Raw genomic sequence first — 21132 nt, forward strand, 5'->3', positions numbered from 1 at the left:
GAAGAAAACTAGAGAAGTGACAACTAAAAGCAATATGTGGTTCTCAACTTCTGCTATAAAGGGTATTATGAGGACAAATTATGAAGCTTAACACGCTCTGAAGGAGAGTAATAATGTATCTATGTTGATTTCCTAATTTTGATGACAGTGTAGTAGTTATATAGGAGAAAAAGCTTTATTAGTAGGAAATACAACATTTGGTGATGTGCTTCAGCAGGCAATTTACTTTCATGTGGTTCAGGGAAAAAAGTTCATGAAACTTGAAGAAAGTACTTACAATGTTTTTGTAAGAGTGAAAATGTTTCAAAAATGTTTTATATTTTAAAAATAAAATGAAAAACAGATTTCCTTCATGTCACAAAGTGTATCTACAAAAAAGACATAGTAGCTATCACACTTAACAGTCAATGACAGAAAATGCTCCAGTTAAGTTCAGGAGCAAGACATGAACAATCCAATATTAAACTGGAGTTCCTAGCCAGTATGTAAGGCAAGGAAAAATACAAACATTGGAAAGGAAAAACATAACTGCCATTCCTGCAAATTACATGCTTATATAAATTTTAAAAATTCAAATAAATCTAATGATAAATTATTAAAATAATGGTTATATCAAGACTGCTACTCAATAAATCCATGTCTACTGTATTTCTGTATACCAGCAACATTCCATTAGAAAATGGCAGCACTTACAACAGCTATAAAAACTTTACGTACCAGAAATATGTCGAAAAAATTATACGATGTTTTTAAGGAAAATAGTATAAAATTTTATTGAAAAAATTTAACCTAAATCAATGGACCTATATATCATGCTTTTGGATAATAAGTCTAAATAAATATTCCAAGATGTTAATTCTTCCTGAAATCGGTGTATAGATTCAATGCTATTCCTATTAACACCTCAAAAGAGTTTTTCATAGGGCTCAACAAAATGATTCTAACATTTTATGAAAAAACAAAAGGCTAAGAATAGTTAAGATGCTTTAGCAGAAGAGCAAGGCAGGGAACCATGGTGATATATTATCAAATCTCATATGAGCAACAGTTGTATTATTTAACTTGGCAGTGGGGTAGTGTCACATAAATAAAGATATGTTTTTATTAAAAAGTAGGTACTGCATATCAGAGAAAAAAAATGGACTTTTTATACTTTTAATACTGAACATACTGATTATTCACATGGAAAAAAATGAAAGTGCATCTCTACTTCACACCTTATATACACCAAAATCAATTCTGAGGTATTATAATTTAATTGTAAAGGTCAAAACTCTTAATTTTTTAGAAAAAACAGACTATTTTTATTACCTCAGAGCCAAGGGAGGATATATTAGATGAGGATTTCTAATAACACAAACCACAAAGAAAAACCCTGATAAATTCAACTATGTAAGAATTGAGAACTTCTGTTCATCAAAGGACATCATAGAGTAAAAATGCAGGCCACAGATATGTGGAAAGAAGGTATTTGCAACATATATAACCAACAAAATAATTACATCTGGAATGTACCCAAAAGTCCCCCTCTAAATCACACACAGACAGAAACACATGTGTGTGTGCACAAACATTTCATAAACATACAAAGAAGCTCAAATTTATGATTAACTAGGGAAATGCAAAATATCGCCACAATTAAATATCACTATACTCCCACCACATGTCAAAAACTAACAAGTTGAATAGCAAGTGTTGCACAGATGTGGAACAATGAATAATAGTACCTACTACATAAGGAGAGTGAAACACATTAAACAATTTTTTTAAACATTTTGGTATTGATACAGTAAAATATTACCATGACCCATGATTCAGAAATTCCACTCCTGGTTAGTTATAGCAGAAGAATTTTTGCACATGTGTATTAGGAAAATGTTCATATCAATATTATTTTAAAAGATTAGAAAGAAACAAAGTAGACATCAAGAATAAAATGTACAAAGATATTGTTCACAGAGCAGAAAAATATGGAAATGAAATTAACGAAGAACTAAACATAAAAATATGAATAAACCTTAAAGAAAATGCTGAATGAAAGGAATCAAGTCACAGAAAAATACTTATGTGATTTCATTTACATTAAATTCTAAAGAGGGAAAATAAGTTTTCATAGGGATACAAACAGAGATCATTAAAAATTAACAGGACAAAAAAAGGAAATGCTAGAATCTAGTAAGGGAAGGTGCTGCAACCAGGAGGAATATAGGGAGCTTCTTAATGTCTCACTTTTTAACCTGGGTGGTGTTTCATGTTATTCATTAAATCATACCCATATGTTGTATATGCTCTTTACATGCGTATTTCTCAAACTTTTTTCCCAGGAGTGATGAGAAAACTCTAGGTATATAGAAGCATGAGTTCCCTGGCTTTTATGTGGTTCTCTGCCACCAAGTGGCAGTCATTCAGCAGCCCCTTAACTCTTAACTGCACTCACCCACAATGCTGCTGCTGCTTTCCACCACTACCTTCCACTATACACACACACGTGCAAAGAAATAAATGAAGGAAAATTATTTGTTTTATCTCAACATTGGAGATAAGAGCTAATAATAAAACAAAACATTTGTATATCATATTTGATAGCTCTTAAAATACCATTTTATCTTTATTTTTATCCCCCAAACAGGTAGACAGGGTATGAACTGTTGGGATCAAATATTTTGTAATCCCACAGAAAAATGTCATAAAGAGATACCATCATAATGTTCTCATTATCCCACCTTAGACTTTTCATTTTCTTTTCAAGGTCAAAACAGATGCTGAATATGATAATATGATAAAAGCAAACAAAGAAAATAATACAAAAAATGAGAGGAAGAAAGGGGGCATGACCACTTTGAAAAACTCCTTTGCAGTTTCTACTAAAGCTGAATATCTACCTACCTTATGACTCAAAGGTATATACCCAACAAAAGTACATATATTCACCAAAAGACATATACTAGAGTATTGTAGCAGCACTACTCATAACTACTAAAAGCTAGAAAATTGCCTAAATGCCTATCAACTGTGGAACAAAAGTTGTGGTATATTCACATCATACATTACAATATTCTACAACAATGAGAATAAATGCAAAAATATGTTAAGCAAAAGAAGCCAGATTTTAAAAAGAGTGTATATTAGTTCATTTACATAAGGTTCAAACACAGGTAAATGCATCTATCTTTTCAGAAATCTGGTAGTCACCATTAGAAATGTCAGGTACTGACTGGAAGGAGTATCTGTTTTAGGGTTCTGGTAACATTCTGTTTCTTGCTGAGTGCTAGCTACATAGGCATTTTCAGTTTGTAAAAATTCACTAAGATAGACATTTCTGAATGGTACCCTTTTCTATATGCATAATTGTCCTTCAAATGTTTGAAATGGGATGTAGAGAATTAAAGAAAGAAAACCAGCCAATTAAAAATTACTTTTTCTAAGAGGGAAGATAGCCATGTGGTAGGAGGGAGCAGATTCCACTTCACCCTACACTCGGGAGAAAAACCTAACCAATCTAGGGAGGAACAGAGCAAATAGCCAACAGTACCCCAGCATATATGAAAACAGGAAATCAAAAATTGTTGCGGACACTGAAAAACCATATAGTAAGGAGAGTGCTTAGGATAATAAGGGCCCAGGGAACAGTGCGGGGACCAGGGAGGTTGCTGCCCCAGGCCCGGCAAGCGCTGGCTCTGCCTCAGCACTTGGGGGAGAGCTGGGTCAACTGTTCCCAGGCGAAACAAGGTCTGAGCAACACTGGGGGTGGAGGGGGGGGGCTGGTTTCTTGAAGGCACAGAGAGGGCAATGAGGACTGAGTGGCAGACCTACAAAAGGGCTGTGAACACCCAGGCATAGCCCTGGGAAGGCAGCACGCCCCAGCCTGTATGACCAAGGGCGGCCTGGCTGCGCCCATGCCTGAAACCTGGGGAGAGTGTGTTTTGTGGAAGGCCCAGAGTCCACAGCCATGAACTCAGGGAAGATGCACACGCTCCGCAGGATCCCCATAGCCCACAGCCATGAACACGGAGAAGGCGCGCGTGCTCCGCAGGATGCCCCGAACCCACAGCAGTAAACCCCTGGAGAGTAGGCTTAGGAGGGCCCGGATCCCACACCCAGGGCCCTGAGGAAATGTACCAGACTGGCCCTGGGGAGAGTGCGCAGCTAGCCCTGGGGACAATACACACAAGGCTGACTGAGTGTTGAACGGGAAGGGAGAAATGCCATACCAATCGACCCCTCAGCCTGCTGCAGCCAGCAACACCAGAAAAACCTATTTTGCCAGTTTGAAACCAACAAGAGGTTTTTTTGTTTGATTGATTGTTTGATTTTGTTTCTTTTAAAGTAACTTTTTATTTTTTAATTCTTATTATTTTTATATCTCTCCATTTCATTTGCTTCTCTTTCCTTCTTTCTAGTATTATTCCGTCTTCCTTTCCAATTTTATCTCTTCTTCCTTCCACCCTCTTTTTTCCTTTTCTTTTCCTTTTTCTTTTTAAATACCCACAACTGAGACAAAAACAAACAAACAAACAAACAAACAAACCTAGAACTGTGAAAAGACCAGAGTTGGACCCAAAGGGGCATCCCAACAGCTTAGACAGTGAGACAAATTTCACTTTGCTATTACAGAGAACCTGCAAATTATTGCATATTTGTATTATTACTATTTTTTTCATTATTCTTACATCTTTTAATTGTATTTTTGTATTGCTCTTTTTTTGGTATAGTCTGCTTTGACTGGCTGCTTATATTGTATCATTTGACAGGTTTCCCCAAATCACTCTTTCACAGTGTATTGCTAATTTACTTTCCTTCACTTCACTTGTGTCCAATTAGCACACTACTCAAGGTCCTATACTCCCTATTCTTGTTATCCAGATCACACAGATTCTGTCATATGATTGTTGCTCTAATATTACTGTAAATAATAGCTATTCCATACAATTGTAAATACTTCACAACACCCCTCCCAGATCTTAGCCCAATTCACAGCTTCTTGAACTTTACTACTATAGTGGCTAACTCTATTCTCTCACAAACTACACGAATTTACTATCATTTACTCTCACCTCACCTCAGAATCTGACCTCCCACAACCTCACTGTTCTCTAGATCCAACTCAAAATCCTTCCCTCCCCAACAAGAGTCTTATCTTCTTTCCATCCTTTCCAAAAAGTGGGTCGTTAGGTGGAAGATCACAGTTAACAGTGCACACAGCCAAAGGATCTCCTATCTCTTCTCTACTGGCTGCTACAATAAATATCATAGCATACTATCTTGCTGTCTTAAACCATTTTGCCTTACCCCTCCAACTTACCACAAAAAAGAGTAGGTGGAAGCTGTGAACACCAGGATACCCGAGAGACTGCACCACTAAATCCCACAGGTATTCTACCACAGAACTTAACATCATAAACCCAGGGAGGCAGAACAGATCAATTTCAGAAGCAGAGGCTAACAAGAAGAGTCTCACAAACACTTGGAAGACAAAGAAACAACACCCCTCCAAATGAAGGGAAAGAAGAAAGCCTCAGAAAGAATGCCAAATGAAATAGAGGCAACTCAACTATCAGATATTGAGTTCAAAGCAATGGTTATTAGGAACCTCACTGAGCTCACAATGAGCTACCAGAAACTACAGGGAAGCTACAACGATCTCACAGCAAACTACATCAACGTGAAAAAAGAAATAGAAACTATCAACAAGGGCCAAGGGGAAATGAAGAATACAATTTCTGAACTGAAGCACACAGTAGAAGGATTCAAAAGCAGAATCGATGAAGCAGAAGACTGGAACAGCGAGCTAGAGGAAAAAGTAGAAAAAAACACCAAGAAAAAGAAAGTGGCTCAGAAAGAATGAAGAGGGGTTAAGGGAAATGCAGGAAACATGAAACATAATAATGTCCATATAATAGGGATACCAGAAGGAGAAGAGCAAGGGACAGAAAACCTATTTGAAAAAGTAATGATAGAAAACGTCCTAGTTTGATGAGAGAAAAAGTCACACAAAACCAGGAAACATGGCAAGACTCAATCAAGAGGAACCCAAAGAGGACCACTTCAAGACATCATAATTAAAATGGCAAAATTTCAAGACAAAGAGAGAATCTTAAAGGCAGCAAGGGGGGGACAGGAAGTAACATACAAGGGAGCCCCAGTAACATTAGAGACTGACTTCTCAATGGAAATGCTATAAGCCAGAAGACAATCGCAAACAATATTCCAAGGAATGAGAAGCAGAGACATGCAATCAAGGCTACTTTGCCCAGCAAGGCTATCAATCAAGATAGAAGGCCAAATAAGAAGCTTCCCAGACAAAAGAAGTTTAAAAGGATACACTTCCACCAAACCACCTCTGCAAGAGATGCTAAAAGGACTGCTTTAAGGAAAAGAAGGAAGAGAGAGAGAGAGAGAGAGAGAGAAACACAGGTATGAAAATGGCAATGAATACGTACCTAACAATAACATTAAACGTGAATGGATTAAATGCTCCAATCAGAAACAGAATAGCTGAATGGATACGAAAACATGACCCACACCTAGGCTGCCTACAAGAGACCCACCGTGGGACAAAAGATCTACACAGACTAAAAGTGAAGGGCTAGAAACAAATTTTCCAAGCAAACAGACAGGATAAAAAGCCGGGGGAAGAAATACTCATATCACAAAAAATAGACTTCAAAAAAAGGGCCATTAAGAGAGACCCAGAAGGTCACCTCATAATGCTCAATGGAAGAATCCACCAAGAAGACATAAAACATTTTAAATATATATGCACCCAACATAGGAGCAACTAAACACATAAAGAAAATCTTAGAGGACTTCAAGAAAGATCTTGACAGAAACACAATTATAGTGGGGGATTTTAATGCCCCACTGTCAAAAATGGACAGACCTTCCAAACAAAATATCAACAAAGATATTGTGGCATTGAGCAATGCCCTAGATGAAATGGACTTAATCAATATACATAGAACCTTGCATCCCAAAGAAGCTAAAATATACATTCTTTTCAAATGTACATGGAACATTTTCAACCATAGACCACATAATAGGACACAAAACAAGCCTCAACAAATTCAAGAAAATTGAAATCATACCAAGCATTTTCTCAGACCACAAGGGACTGAAACTAGAAACCAACCTCAAGGAAAAAACCCCAAACAATCAAAATCATGGATACTGAATAGCATGCTATTAAACAATAAATGGGTCAAGAATGAAATTAGGGAAGAAATCAAAAAGTTTCTGAAACAAACAAAAATGAACTCACAACAACCCAAAACTTATGGGACACAGCCAAGGCAGTCCTGAGAGGGAAGTTCATAGCAATACAGGCCTACCTAAATGAGATAGAAACATTTCAAACAAACAACCTAACCCTACATCTACAGGAACTCGAGGAACAACAACAAAGACAGCCCAGAGCAAGTAGAAGGAAAGAAATAAGCAAGATCAGAGCAGAATTAAATGACATAGAGACTGAAAGCACAATTCTAAGGATCAATGAATCCAAGAGCTGATCCTCTGAAAAGATAAACAAAATCGACAAGCCTTTAAGAAGTCTCTTCAAGAAAAAGAGAGAAGACTCACATAAACACAATAAGAAATGAAAGAGGAGAGACTACAACTGACACCACAGAAATACAAAGGATTGTAAGAAATTGCTACGAAGAACTGTATGCCAAGAAATGTCAAAACCTAGGTGAAATGGACAAATTTCTAGAAAAATATAATCTCCCAAAACTCAGTGAAGAAGCAGAAAGCCTGAACAGACCAATAACAGCAGATGAAATTGAAGCAGTAATCAAAAAATTCCCAACACACAAAAACCCTGGACCAGATGGTTTCACTGGAGAATTCTACAAAGCATTTAAGGAAGAGCTAACCCCTATCCTTCACAGACTATTCCAAAAAATCCAAAAGGATGGAAGACTCCCAAACACTTTTTATGAGGCCAGCGTCATCCTAATCCCAAAACCAAATAAAAACACAACAAAGAAAACTTCAGGCCAACATCACTGATGAACATAGATGCTAAAATCCTCAACAAAATATTGGCAAACCACATCCAACAATACATTAAAAAGATCATACACCATGACCAAGTGGGATTTATCCCAGGCATGCAAAGGATGGTTCAATATTCACAAATCAGTAAATATAATACATCACATAAACAAAAGCAAAGACAAAAATCACATGATCACATCAATAGATGGGGAAAAAGCATTTCATAAGGTACAGCACCCATTTGTGATAAAAACACTCGGCAAAGTAGCAATACAGGGAGCATTCCTCAACACAATAAAGGCCACATATGAGAGACCTTCAGGCAACATCACACTCAGTGGGAAAAAAATAAAATCTTTTCCACTAAGATCAGGAACAAGACAAGGTTGTCCATTTTCACCACTTCTATTCAACATAGTATTGCAAGTTCTAGCCACAGTGATCACACAAGAAAAGGAAATAAACGGCATCCAAATCAGAAAGGGGGAAACGAAACTGTCATTGTTTGCAGGTGACATGATAGTGTACATAGAAAATCCTATAGACTTCACCAAAAAACTGCTCGACCTAATACATGAATTTGGCAAAACAGTGGGATACAAAGTCAATATCCAGAAATCAAAGGCATTTTTGTATACCAACAATGAAACAGCAGAAGCAGAAATCAAGAAAAAAGTCCCATTTGACATAGCAAGAAGAAAAATAAAATACCTAGGAATAAACCTAACCAAGGAAGTAAAAGACCTGTACGCAGAAAACTACATAACACTGAAGAAAGAAATCAAGAAAGACACAAACAAATGGAAGCATATGCCGTATTTACGGATCCGAAGAATTAACATCGTCAAAATGTCCATACTACTCACAAAAATATACAGACTCAATGCAATACCTATTAAAGTACCAATGGCATATTTCACAGACACAGACACAGAACACTTCAAAATTTTATATGGAACCATAAATGACCCCAAATAGCTGCTGCAATTTTGAGAAAGAAGAGCAAAGTAGGAGAGATCACAATACCTGATACCAAACTATTACAAGACCACTGTAATCAAAATAGCCTGGTACTGGCATAAAAACAGACAGATAGATCAATGGAGCAGAACAGAGAGCCCAGAAATAAACCCAAGTCTCTACAGTCAATTAATATTTGACAAAAGGGGCACCAACATAAAATAGAGTAAAAATAACCTCTTCACCAAATGGTGTTGGGAGATCTGGATAGCTACATGCAAAAAAAATGAAACTCGAGCACCAACTTATACCATACACAAAAATAAATTCAAGGTGGATAAAAGACTTAAATATAAGTTGTGACACCATTAAAGTCCTAGAGGAGAACAAGGGCAGGAAAATATCAGATATTCTACATGGCAATATTTTCACTGACATGTCCCCTACAGCAAGGGACATAAAGGAAAGAATAAACAAATGGGACCTCATCAAAATTAAAAGTTTCTGCACGGGTAAAGAAAACAGTATTAAAATAAAAAGAGAACCAACTGTATGGGAAACCATGTTTGCCAATGATACTGCACACAAGGGTTTAATCTCCGTAATATACAAAGAGTTCACACGACTCCACTCTAAGAAGACAAGTAACCCAATTACAAAGTGGGCAAAGGACTTGAACAAATACTTCTCCAAGGAGGACATACAGAAGGTCCAGAGACACATAAAAAGATGCTCAATATTGCTAGCTATCAGAGAGATGCAAATTAAAACCACTATGAGATGCCACTTTACACCAATCAGAATGGCCATCACAAACAAATCAACAAACAAGTGTTGGAGAGGTTGTGGAGAAAAGGGAACCCTAGTGCACTGTCGGTGGGATTGCAGACTAGTACAACCACTACGGAAAATAGTATGGAATTTCCTCAGAAAACTAAAGATGGATCTGCCTTTTGACCCAGCAATTGCACTTCAATGATTATATCCTAAGAACCCTAAAACACCAATCCAAAAGAACCTATGCACCTCAATGTTCATAGCAGCATAATTCACAATACCAAGTGCTGGAAGCAACCTAGGTGTCCATCAGTAAATGAATGGATCAAAAAAACTATGGTACATTTACACAATGGAATCCTACGCAGTAGAAAGAAAGAAGGAGCTCCTACCCTTTGAGACAGCATGGATGGAACTGGAAAGCATTATGCTAAGCAAAATAAGCCAGGCTGTGAAAGACAAATACCATATGATCTCACCTTTCACAGGAACCTAAACAACAAAACAAACAAACAAGCAAAATATAGCCAAAGACATTGAAATAGAGTAGAGAACAGGCTGACAGTGATCAGAGGGGAGAGGGGAGGGAATTTCAGGGGACAATGGGAATGGTTTACATGATCAAATATAAAGGAGACATGGACAAAAACTAGAGCGGGTGGAAATGGAAGGGAGGTGGGGAGGGATGGGTAGGTGGGCTGGGATTGGAGTAAAGGACAGAAAATTGTACTTGAATGATTAAAATTAAATTTTTTTTAAATTACTTTTTCTATATATCCCATATTTTTCAGATCAGGATCAAAATTCTTACTCAAAATTCCCCAAATTTAGGCAATACAATATAGAAGCATTAAATTAAAATATTTCAAAAGTTCTGGGTTTGAACTATAATTTGCATTGGTATGCAACTGGGTGACCTTGAGAAATGCAATAAAACCTTAGAATCTCACTTTTTTGACTATTAAAAATAGGATTATTGCTGCCCTCCCTACCCCACAAGTATTGATGAGATGAAGAAAGCAAGGTACATGAAAGTACTGTTAAAACTATAAAGTAATTTGGAACTATGTATAACAAATACAAAAAATAGACCACATGCTAAATACAATGGTTTATAATTCTCAATGGTGTGCAATGAGATTTTGTTCAAGACAACTCTTAAATACAGAGGCCTACTTAATAAAATAAAGGTTCCGTTGCTTGGAGTTTGCCTGAGGGGATGAAGCATGATGGTAAGGAGAGTGCTGGAGGCTGCCTTCATATTTTCCTCTCTCTGTTGTCACCCTAGGTGTCTTCTAGAGTGCCACAGTGTGAGGGTCTTCAAGTCATAGAGACTGGAGTAAAATGTCCTGATTTTATCACTAGTTAGCTTTCTGAGCCTCAACTTCTTCAACCATGAAAGTCGGTATCACCTACTTTTCAAGGACTAGAGATAAGGTATATTAGAGAACTTAGAACAATGCCCAGTATGCAGCACATGACCATTATATAAGTTGGACATGCACAACTTTGTATGACATATGCATTCAGGTAAGCACCAAAATTCGCCCATTTTCCAAGCAATTAAATTTGACCATTTTAGTCTAAAACTTGGATGTTGGCAACAACCTTCTACATATTATGACTTAAACCAATCCCTCTGCCAATCATTTTCCACAAATCTCTTTAAGTAATTTTTTAAAAATATCAATTTGTCCAATGTGACCATGTCACTCACCCGGCTTACTATTTCCTACAGGATAATGCCCAAGCTCCTTTTGTGGCACACAGGCTTTTTACAATCTACCCTTAGCCTACCTATCATTCCTGACTCTTCCCTAAAACCCAGCATTTTAACCATAAGCAATTATTAACTGATCTTTAACAGGACACATGCTTTTTCAATAACCTTTTATCCCCCCCCAAAGTAAATATACATTGTAGAAAATTAGAAAACATATATTTAAAAAAAAAGACATCATATTCTCACCAAGCAGGTATCATCACTATAAACACCTTAATGCGTATCCTCCTGGAGACAGATATATAAATAAAGATATATGATCATAATGTATGTACTGTTTTTATAACCTGCTTTCTTTAGTCAACAGTCTCTATCTTTCCATTTCAGTAAATTTCTACCTCATCTAATACATAGGCCATATTCAAATTTCCACAATAGCCCCAAAATATCCTTTCTAGTTGATCTGTCCAACCAGTATCCAATTCAAAATCTCACATTACACCTATTGTGCCTTAAATTTTTTTTAATGTAACACTGTCACCTCCCTGCACCAAATTTTTAGATTACCGACAAGCTAATGAAATGTCACTATTTTTCCTACAGAATTTTTATCAATCTAAATTCGTGTAGTTCTTTCCTCTCTTATTATTCTATCACCTGTTTCTCCTGTAAAAATAAAGTTGTAAGTAATGACTTGAGATAAGAAATTAAAATAAATGTTCTTGGCTAGAATATATTATATATAATCCTGTATGTTATACATCATTTTGTGTATCACATGAGAAGATGTATATCTGGCTAATCCAATTTATTAGTGATAAGAAAACTACTCTTTGGATTAGGGTAGTAACAGTTTAATATCTCCAGTGAATAATTATGTGTTTTTCTCTTACACCATAAAGTAATTTATACAGTGCTACTTTGGCACTATTATGAACTGTCTGGGAACCCATTGCCCATTCACCTAATGGTTGTAACAATTAATAATCCAGACATAATGCAGAAATTTCATTAGAGTTTTTAATATGACGTTTCTCTAATTCTATCACACTTTCTACATTTATTTGCTAGTATTCTTCAGCAAAGTTGAATTATCTTCCATCAAGGGCTTCTTTAGTTATTAAAATACAGGTATCATTATAAATGCAGCATAAATGCTTCTTTCCTATTAATCCCTCAGTCATTGTAAGAAGTGCAGTAGATACCTTAAAAGAACCTGTACCTTTGCTCATGCTGATTCCCCTAATCTCCCCAAAATTCTTTACCTCAACTTCTAGTTTGTATTCCCTATAATGGTATGCATTTAATTTCTTCACCTCTATTCCCAGAGCAATTTTTTCTCTCTTGCATACTACATAAATACACCTCTAACATAATATCTGATTGCATGCTTTTTCACTCCCTGGATTTGTCTCTCACAGGTACGAGTATCTTACACCAGTGCTGTACAGTTTGATTTGTTTATCAGTTCTGGTCCACAAACTGTTTCCTGTCTGAGAAATAATGAGAAGCTTACACCACAGCTTATAAATCAACTAGTCACTAAACGGTTTAGATTGGATCAACTTTTTTCTTTGGTAGTTAGAATTTGTGGAAGGAGGACGAAATGTGTTGATTTTTATTCTGACAGTACTACTTTAACTCTCAATGGACCAGTAACAGACACTTCCTATACAAGCTACTGTGAACAGTACTATCCAATCATCAATTTACCCTTACTACCAGGTACACAAAAGAACTATAAACAACTGTTTGTAGAGAGAAAAGTCAGTGCAGAAGGAGTGGGAGTCATAGGCATGTTGAGATATTCCTTCTAAGGTGAAGGATAAGTTGTTGTACCTGGATCTTTCCTACAACCAAAGAAGATATACAACGGCAGCCTCTTTGAATTTTAGAGGCAACATATTCTTCATTTAGGTGTGTTATTCCGACCCATTTACCGAGTGACCTGAATAGCTGCTAGTTCTGAGTAAGATCCAGAAGTCTCTGCAACAGTTCCTGGCTGCTATGTAAGCTGCTCTGCCACCTGGGTCATATGATCCAGCAGATCCGACGGCGCTTGAAATGGCATCGGCAGAGGGATACTGTTTGGAGACTTTAGCAAGCCTCTATAGGTGAATCTCAGTGCAGCCCTTTAGGAGCAAAGCCCTGCCTACCTCTGTGGATAATTACTCTTTTTTTGAGACACAGCTCTTGGCCTGCTACTGGGTCTTAGTGACTAAATGCTTAACAGCAGGTCACCCAGTTACCAATGCTGAGCTGCCCATCATGAACTGAGTATTACCTGACACAAAGAGCCATAAAGTTGCATGTGCACTGTAACATTCCATCATCAAAGGCAAGTGGTACCAATGTGAGAGGGCCCAAATAGGCCCTGAGGAAACAAGTAAGTTATATGAAGTAGCCCAAATGCCCATGTTCCCACTCCTGCTACACTGCCTTCTCTCTCCCAACCTGCACTATGGTCTCATGGGGAGTTTCCTATGATCAGCTGACAGAGCAAAAGAAGACTCAGGTATACTTTCTAGATGGTTCTGTACAATACACAGGCAATACCCAAAAGTGGAGAGCCACAGTACTAGTCTCTTTCTGAGATACCCAGAGAAACAGCAGTGAAAGGAAACCCTCCCCATAGGCAAAACTTTAAGCAGTGTATCTGGTTGTTCACTTTGCTTGAAGGAAAATGGATGTGGTCAATGGTTTGACTGAACAGTCAGGAAGCTAGATGAAGCATGACTGAAAAACTGATGACAAGGAAATCTGAGAAAGAGCTATGTGTATAGATTTCTCTAAATATGCAAAAAATATAAAGATATATGTGTCTCATGTGAATGCTCATCAAACAGTGACCTCAGCAAAGGATTTTAATAATCAATTGGATAGAATGAATCATTCTATGGGTACTAATCAACCTCTTTTCCCTAGCAACCCCTGTCATCACCCAATAGGCTCATGAACAAAATAGCAAAGGTGGCAGGGCAGAGGTTATGCATGGAATCAGCAACATGGCTGACCTGGCTACAGTCATTGCTTAGCAACTAACCTGCCAGATGCAAAGATCAACACAGCCCCCAATAAAGCTGATCAGGCACCTGGTAGCAGGCTAATTACACTATACTACTTCCATCATGGGAAGGGCAATATTTTGTCCTTACTGAAATAAACACATACACTGAATATGGATTTGTTTCCCGGCTCACAATGCTTCTGCCAAAATTACTCTCTGTGGACTTACAAAATGCTTCCCCAATGTAGGTGGGCCTCATCCAATCCATTGAATGCCTGGAGAGAAGCAAAGGTGGAATAAGGGAGAATTCACTCTCTCTGTTCAAGTTGGGACATTGGTCAGCTGCCTTTGGACTCAAACTCATACTGGAATTTATACCACTGGCTCTCCTGGTTCTCAGGCCTTCCGACTCAGACTGGAACTATACCCCCAGCTGTCCTGGGTTTTCCGCTTACTGAATGATGATCTTGGGATTTCTCAACCTCTATAATCATGTGAGCCAATTCTTTATAATAAATCTCTCCACATACACAAAGTTACTACCTCCCTCTCTCCCTCTCTCTCTCCCTTTCTCTCTCTCTCCCTTTCTCTCTCTCTCTCTCTTTCTTTTTCTCTGGAGAACCCAGACTAATTCCAAAGGCAATTCCTTCAAACTGGTAATAGGCATTAAGGGGAAGTCTAGGAAAATGTCAAGGTGGTTTCTCATCTGCTCTTAACAAGCAGGGCTTCTTGACTGGGCCCGGAAATCAAGAAAATAAAGATAAAAATGAGAGACCACTGGATTAAGAGATAACCAGCAACTAAGGCAGGTAAAGTACTTGGAAAATTGCTTGATTAAAATCAATCTAAAATATATTTATTGAATACTAGGTAATAGAAATTTTATATAGTTATATGTAAAGTTGTCAAGAGCACTATAAAATTCTGTTGCTTCCAATAAGAATCAAGCTAAAACAATTATTTTTGTTATTGATATTTTCATTAATCATTTCCCTATAAAAATTTATCTCAATCTTATAAGAAAAATAATCTAATTAAATTTTGCTAAAATAAATCAAGAAAAAGAATTCTGAGTTTCAGGGTCATTGCCTCAGGGTACGTACTTAGAGGAGAGAGTAACAAAATTAGAGAACACAGGAGATTATGTAACTACCTCTTTCTGTGTGAACATACTTCTTTCTGAGCTAGTATTCAGTTATATCTTAAACAGCTTCATGTGTCATTGAAATAAAGGTGACTCCTCCCTATAATTCCAATCCGTTATGCATAGCTCCAAGAACATACTGGCTGCTAGTACTTATTCAAGATCTTATGTTTGCAAATGAGTGCAAAACCCTACCTCTCTACTGGTAAATCCAGTACACAAATGAGGCATATAGTAAGATGCTAGGAGAATTTTTTGACAAATGGAATGACAAAACTAAGACAGATAGTTAAAGACTGCCTGGCAATTTACAACCAGATGATAAATCATAAAGTCTTATCTTCCCTAACCAAGGACAGTTAGAGCAAATGGTTTACACATTCCAGACTGCTGGGGCAGACCTGCCTTGGTCCAGCTCATCTTTGGTGATATTCTTTAAAGGTAAAACTGACCAGAGAATGACCCTGACTCATCTGCTCATTTTGATGAATCAGCATATTAAAGCAATAGTCCCCAACCTTTTTGGCACTAGGGACTGGTTTCATGGAAGACAATTTTTCCACAGACAGGCAGGTAGGAGGAACAGGAGACAGTGCAGGCAGTAATGTTCGTGAAGCTTTGCTTTCTTGCCCACTGCTCACATCCTCCTGCGTGGCCTGGTTGGGAATCCCTGTATTAAAAGACACACCTGGAAAGCTAATGAATATTCCAATTGAGACCTCCCGTAAAAACAAATAAAAACCCTCAATACCAAGGACCCACTGCAGGCTCTCCCTTGAGCATGTCTATACCCCCTACCCACTTCCTTCCTTAGGCATGTATCTTTGCTGTCTTTCCTCTAACTCTAAAGGTTCCCAGGAGACCTACAACCAGAGGGGCAGAGGGCCACCACAGTTCATCCCAGGATGGCCTCCTGAATCTGTCTCCATAGGCCCTCCTTCTGCCTCTATAACTTGTTTCCTGAGTCCACCCAGCCCAGCTGGCTCTCTTCTTCTGCCTTGTGACTTACTTTCTAAAGGGCCAAGGCAGCCTTCTCTAGGCTTGACTCTTCCTCACATTTCCAATAGGCCAAGGCAGTGCCACATAGCCTCACTACTGTTCCTGTGATCTTGCCTCTTCTATCTTAAGCCTTTCCTTTATTTCACTGTCCCCAGCTTTAAGAAACATACTCTCAAAACCACATGAATGTATGCTGTGAAATCTTTCTGCACAAAGTCTAGAACCCACACATTCCAGACTGTGCTGAGATGGACCTGCCTCAGTCCTGGTCCTTTTCCAGTGACATATTAACAATGTGCAATGATTAGATCAAATTTTGAGCTGTGACCCAGTGAAGCTTCATAAGGAAGCATTTGTACAACTATAGTAATTTTTATAAAATTTTTCTGTTTACTTTAAAAAGGGGAGGGTTTCTGATTAGAGATATGTTTATCTTCTCTTTCTCTTAAATCTCTACTAAAATGGTAGTAAATAAATTTTTCAAAAACATAAACTTAGTAAGTGATTTATCAGGACTAAAAACAGAAACTTAGTGATTTTAGCAGGACTGGAAGAAGACATAACTAAAGTTTATATATAAAAAACATGAACAAAATATGCTCTGTAAAACCCCAAAGAAGGCCAAAATGTTAAATACAGAAACAGGTAAGCACATGACCTGTCAGTGTAAAAATATGTGGAAATTAACTGGAAGTCTGCATAAGGCAAGAACAGACTCCCAGTCTTCTACCTCTAATCTAAGCAAAAATATCAGGTTTCTTCTTTGGAGAAACTACAATAACCTCAGAAGGAAAAATCTCCTACTTAGTGTGGATACTAAGGATCCACTGACATCCATCCATCACTGTAAAATAAAACCAGCCAGATTATAAGCCAGCTCCTATACAGAGGAACTTTGTAGTTCTTCATTTTTAAATATTAATAAGCAACAAAGAATTATTTATATGTTTGAAGAAAGATTCTAAGAGAAAGGAAAACAAAATAAATATAATGAACAAAATAACCATTTAGAAAGAGAGATAATGAAGGGAACCTGAAAAATCTTAACAAAACATAACAAAAACATTCTACCTAATGCAGTTACTGACAGAATAAGAATTGAACGATATGAATAAGTATGGTATACAATAAAGAGTTCTTGGACACTGAGAATACCATTGCCAAAAAAAGTAATTCAACAGAAAGAACTGGAATGTATAAAATTGAATAAATAACTAGAAAACATAATCAAGCCCAAAGAAATGGAAAATATGAAAGAAAAAATTAAAAACTGAGAAACAATTCAGTTCTATGATTCAGTTTGTGATTATGAAGAATACCAGAAAGATACAGGGTGGGGGCGGGGGGAACAGGGCAAAACAAGAAACCATAGAAATGACATAATTTCACACTATATGATTCTTCAAAAAAGTCCAACAACTACCTATACATTAATTGGAAAACACACAAGTACAATGAAACTCAAATCCCAGCACATCCTTATGAACTTCAGAATGCCAGGAAAAAGATTAAAATGTCAGAAATAAAAGATTAAAAAAATCTCCCAGAGAAATTAAAAACAGGCAAAATACAATGTAAAATGGATTGGAAGGTAGTGAACTTCTCTCAGTTGGTAAACTGGATCCTAGAAAAGCAATACATTCATATTTAATGGAAAAACTAAGTTCCATCACAGCCGAACTATTAATATCAATGAAATGAGAGTAGATGAAAGAGATTTTCAGTAATGCAGTGAGTGAAAACAAAAACAAAAACATCTATTTGACCTGTCTTAGGAAGTAAATTAAGGATATACTTTAGAAAAATGAGGGAGTAAACATAAGGGAAAAAAAGATGTTATCCAGAAAATAAGAGGACCCTGTCCCAGAGTATAAGAAAAGAAAGTCCACACAGGACAACCCTAAAGAACCTTGAAACAATAACCTCTTCAGATGCTAAAAGGTTGACTGAGGTAGAAAGAGGGACAGGAATGTTATTTTTCATTAAGAAAAACTTTAAACCATGTACATGTATCAAAATAAGCTTTTTAAAATTTAGTAATATTAAAAGGGAAAATTAAGAGGCAGATATATGAAATCTTGGACTCATTCAGCTTTTAACATCTTATTAGCATTCTGGAAAACTTTAAAGATGCCCTAAAAAGATTTCACAATTTTCTTCTCATAATTTTGCTGTCACTGCATAAACAAAAAGTCAATTTGATCAGTGTACACTATAAATTTCAGAGGCTATAACGACAAAAAGGCATTAGGAGATTCAGCTTTTTAGGAAGTGTCTGGAAAAACAGTTTTCTATTTTTATGGTACTTATACACCTATTCTCTCCTGAATTATACTACTTTTCTCATTACCAGAGGTGGCCTGGTCTTATTAGCATGACATTTAATAATGCTTCGTGTTTCAGGACAATAAACCCAGATACAAAAGGGGATATGTGATATAGCTAGACCAGTGATTGACTCTAAGAAGATATTGCATATATTTTAGATATTTCCCACCCTTTCTACCACTTTGTCCCTTTGACTCTGAAGTTCCTGATCAGAAAATCTTCTCCCTAGATGGGTATGCAGAGAAATACTATAAAGCAGTCTACCTCCTGTTACAGTTAAACTAAACTGTAAGCTGTATGTCTGTATACTTCAAACAGGAAATCCTTTCTGCCTTGACAAGAGTCAAAGAATCACATATCCAAAAAGGATCCTCTGCTTTCTTGCTCCCAGTCTTAGCACAGAAAAGTTATATCTACAAGAGTGGAGAACAGTCCAGAAAAATCCATAACCAAGTAATATAAAACAATTTACAGGACTTTAACAGAATATTTATGTGAATCATCATCACTGATACAGGAGAGCCATATTTTATTTCTGAGATATATCATGAGTTTGATTTTAATCAGCTCCATAAATTCTAAAATGTGGTCCCTACTCCTAATTAGCTAGAACATACAACCCTGAGGAAGATGAAAAAGTTGAGCAGAAAAGCCAGAATGTTCTTTCTCAACAATAATTTAAGCTAATTTTGGCTAGTCTACAAAAGACAAATACAGGTTTAAAACTAAACAAAAAATATCACTTTAAAATTAGCATTTTATTCTTTAGTTTTCTCCTATGCGTTTGACCTTGTCTGTAAGTGTTATATGTTCAAACAAAAACAGTACCATTGAATCAGAAGCCAGAGTTCCCATCAAGATGGAGGCATAGGTAGAAACCTTTCACTTCCTCGTACAACCAAAAGGAGGATAACAACCAATCTAAATCAATAAACAGCCTAAAGTGCCAGAAAATCAAACTGCATGGAACTCTGACAACCAAGGAATTAAAGAAAAAATCAAACAGAAAAACCAGACTGGTAAGGCAGACAGCTCAGGCTCAGAAAAATTGCAGCAAGGCAGCTGAGGGGAGGGACTGACTTAAGGGGAAAACAGACTCAGAGCTGACTGTGGGCTAAGGCTGGGGCTGCCGAGGTGAGAGATACTTCCAGTCTGACACGACAGTCTGTCAGAAAGTGTGCTAGAAGAGAGCAGTCAAGCTGCATTGCTCCCACTCTGGCCCCTCCCACACAGGCAGAGAGCAAAGAGGGTTGCCCTGCCGGGGTGAATACCTAAGGCCCCACCCCCCACCCCCTTACAACCTATCATCACCTGCACCAAGACAAAGAAATATGGCCCAAATGAAAGAACACAGAAAAACCTCGGAACTAAGTGATGAGATTACCAACCTATCTGATGGAGAATTTAATGCCCTGGTCATCAAAATGCTCACAGAACTGACAGAGCTTGGTCAAAAAAATGAAAGAACAAATTAGATACCCAAAAAGAAATAAAGCAAAATATTCAGGGAACCAACAGTGACAAGAAGGAAACCAGGATTCAAAGCAATGATTTGGAACAAAAGGAAGAAATAAACATCCAACCAGATCAGAACGAAGAAACAAGAATCCAAATAAATAAAGAGAAGCTGAGGATTCTCTGGGACAACCTGAAACATTCCAATATCTGAATTATAGGGGTGCCAGAAGAAGAACAACAGCAAGAAACTGAAAACTTATTTGAACAAATAATGAAGGGAAACTTCCCCAATCTGGCAAAGGAATAGGCTTCCAGGGAGTCCAGGAAGCTCAGAGTCCCAAAGAAATTGGACCCAGAGACAAACACAATAAGGCACATCATCATTAAGTTACCCAAGATCAAAGACAAAGAAAATCCTAAAAGCATCAAGAGAAAAGGAGACAGTTACCTACAAAGGAGTTCCCTTAAGGCTATCAGCTGATTTCTCAAAAGAAACCTTACAGGCAAGAAGGGGCTGGAAAGTCATAAAAGACAAGAAGATTGCTCTACCCAGCAAAGCTATCATTTTGAATGGAAGGGCAGATAAAGTGCTTCCCAGATAAGGTCAAGTTAAAGGAGTTCATCATCACCAAGCCCTTATTGTATGAAACATTAAAGGGACTTATCTAAGAAAAAGAAGATAAAAAATATGAACAATAAAAGGACAACAAAAGTCACAACTATTAACAAATGAACCTA

General features: G+C 37.2%; 1 protein-coding gene across 10 annotated transcripts in view; it reads right to left on the reverse strand.

Moving 5' to 3' along the window:
* Positions 1-21132, reverse strand: part of CCSER2 (coiled-coil serine rich protein 2) — a 220377-nt gene that overhangs the window by 78578 nt on the left and 120667 nt on the right. The gene's annotated exons all lie outside the window — the stretch shown is intronic.

The sequence above is a fragment of the Phyllostomus discolor genome, chromosome 5, assembly GCF_004126475.2.
Source record: "Phyllostomus discolor isolate MPI-MPIP mPhyDis1 chromosome 5, mPhyDis1.pri.v3, whole genome shotgun sequence".
Classification (NCBI taxonomy): Eukaryota; Metazoa; Chordata; class Mammalia; order Chiroptera; family Phyllostomidae; genus Phyllostomus; species Phyllostomus discolor.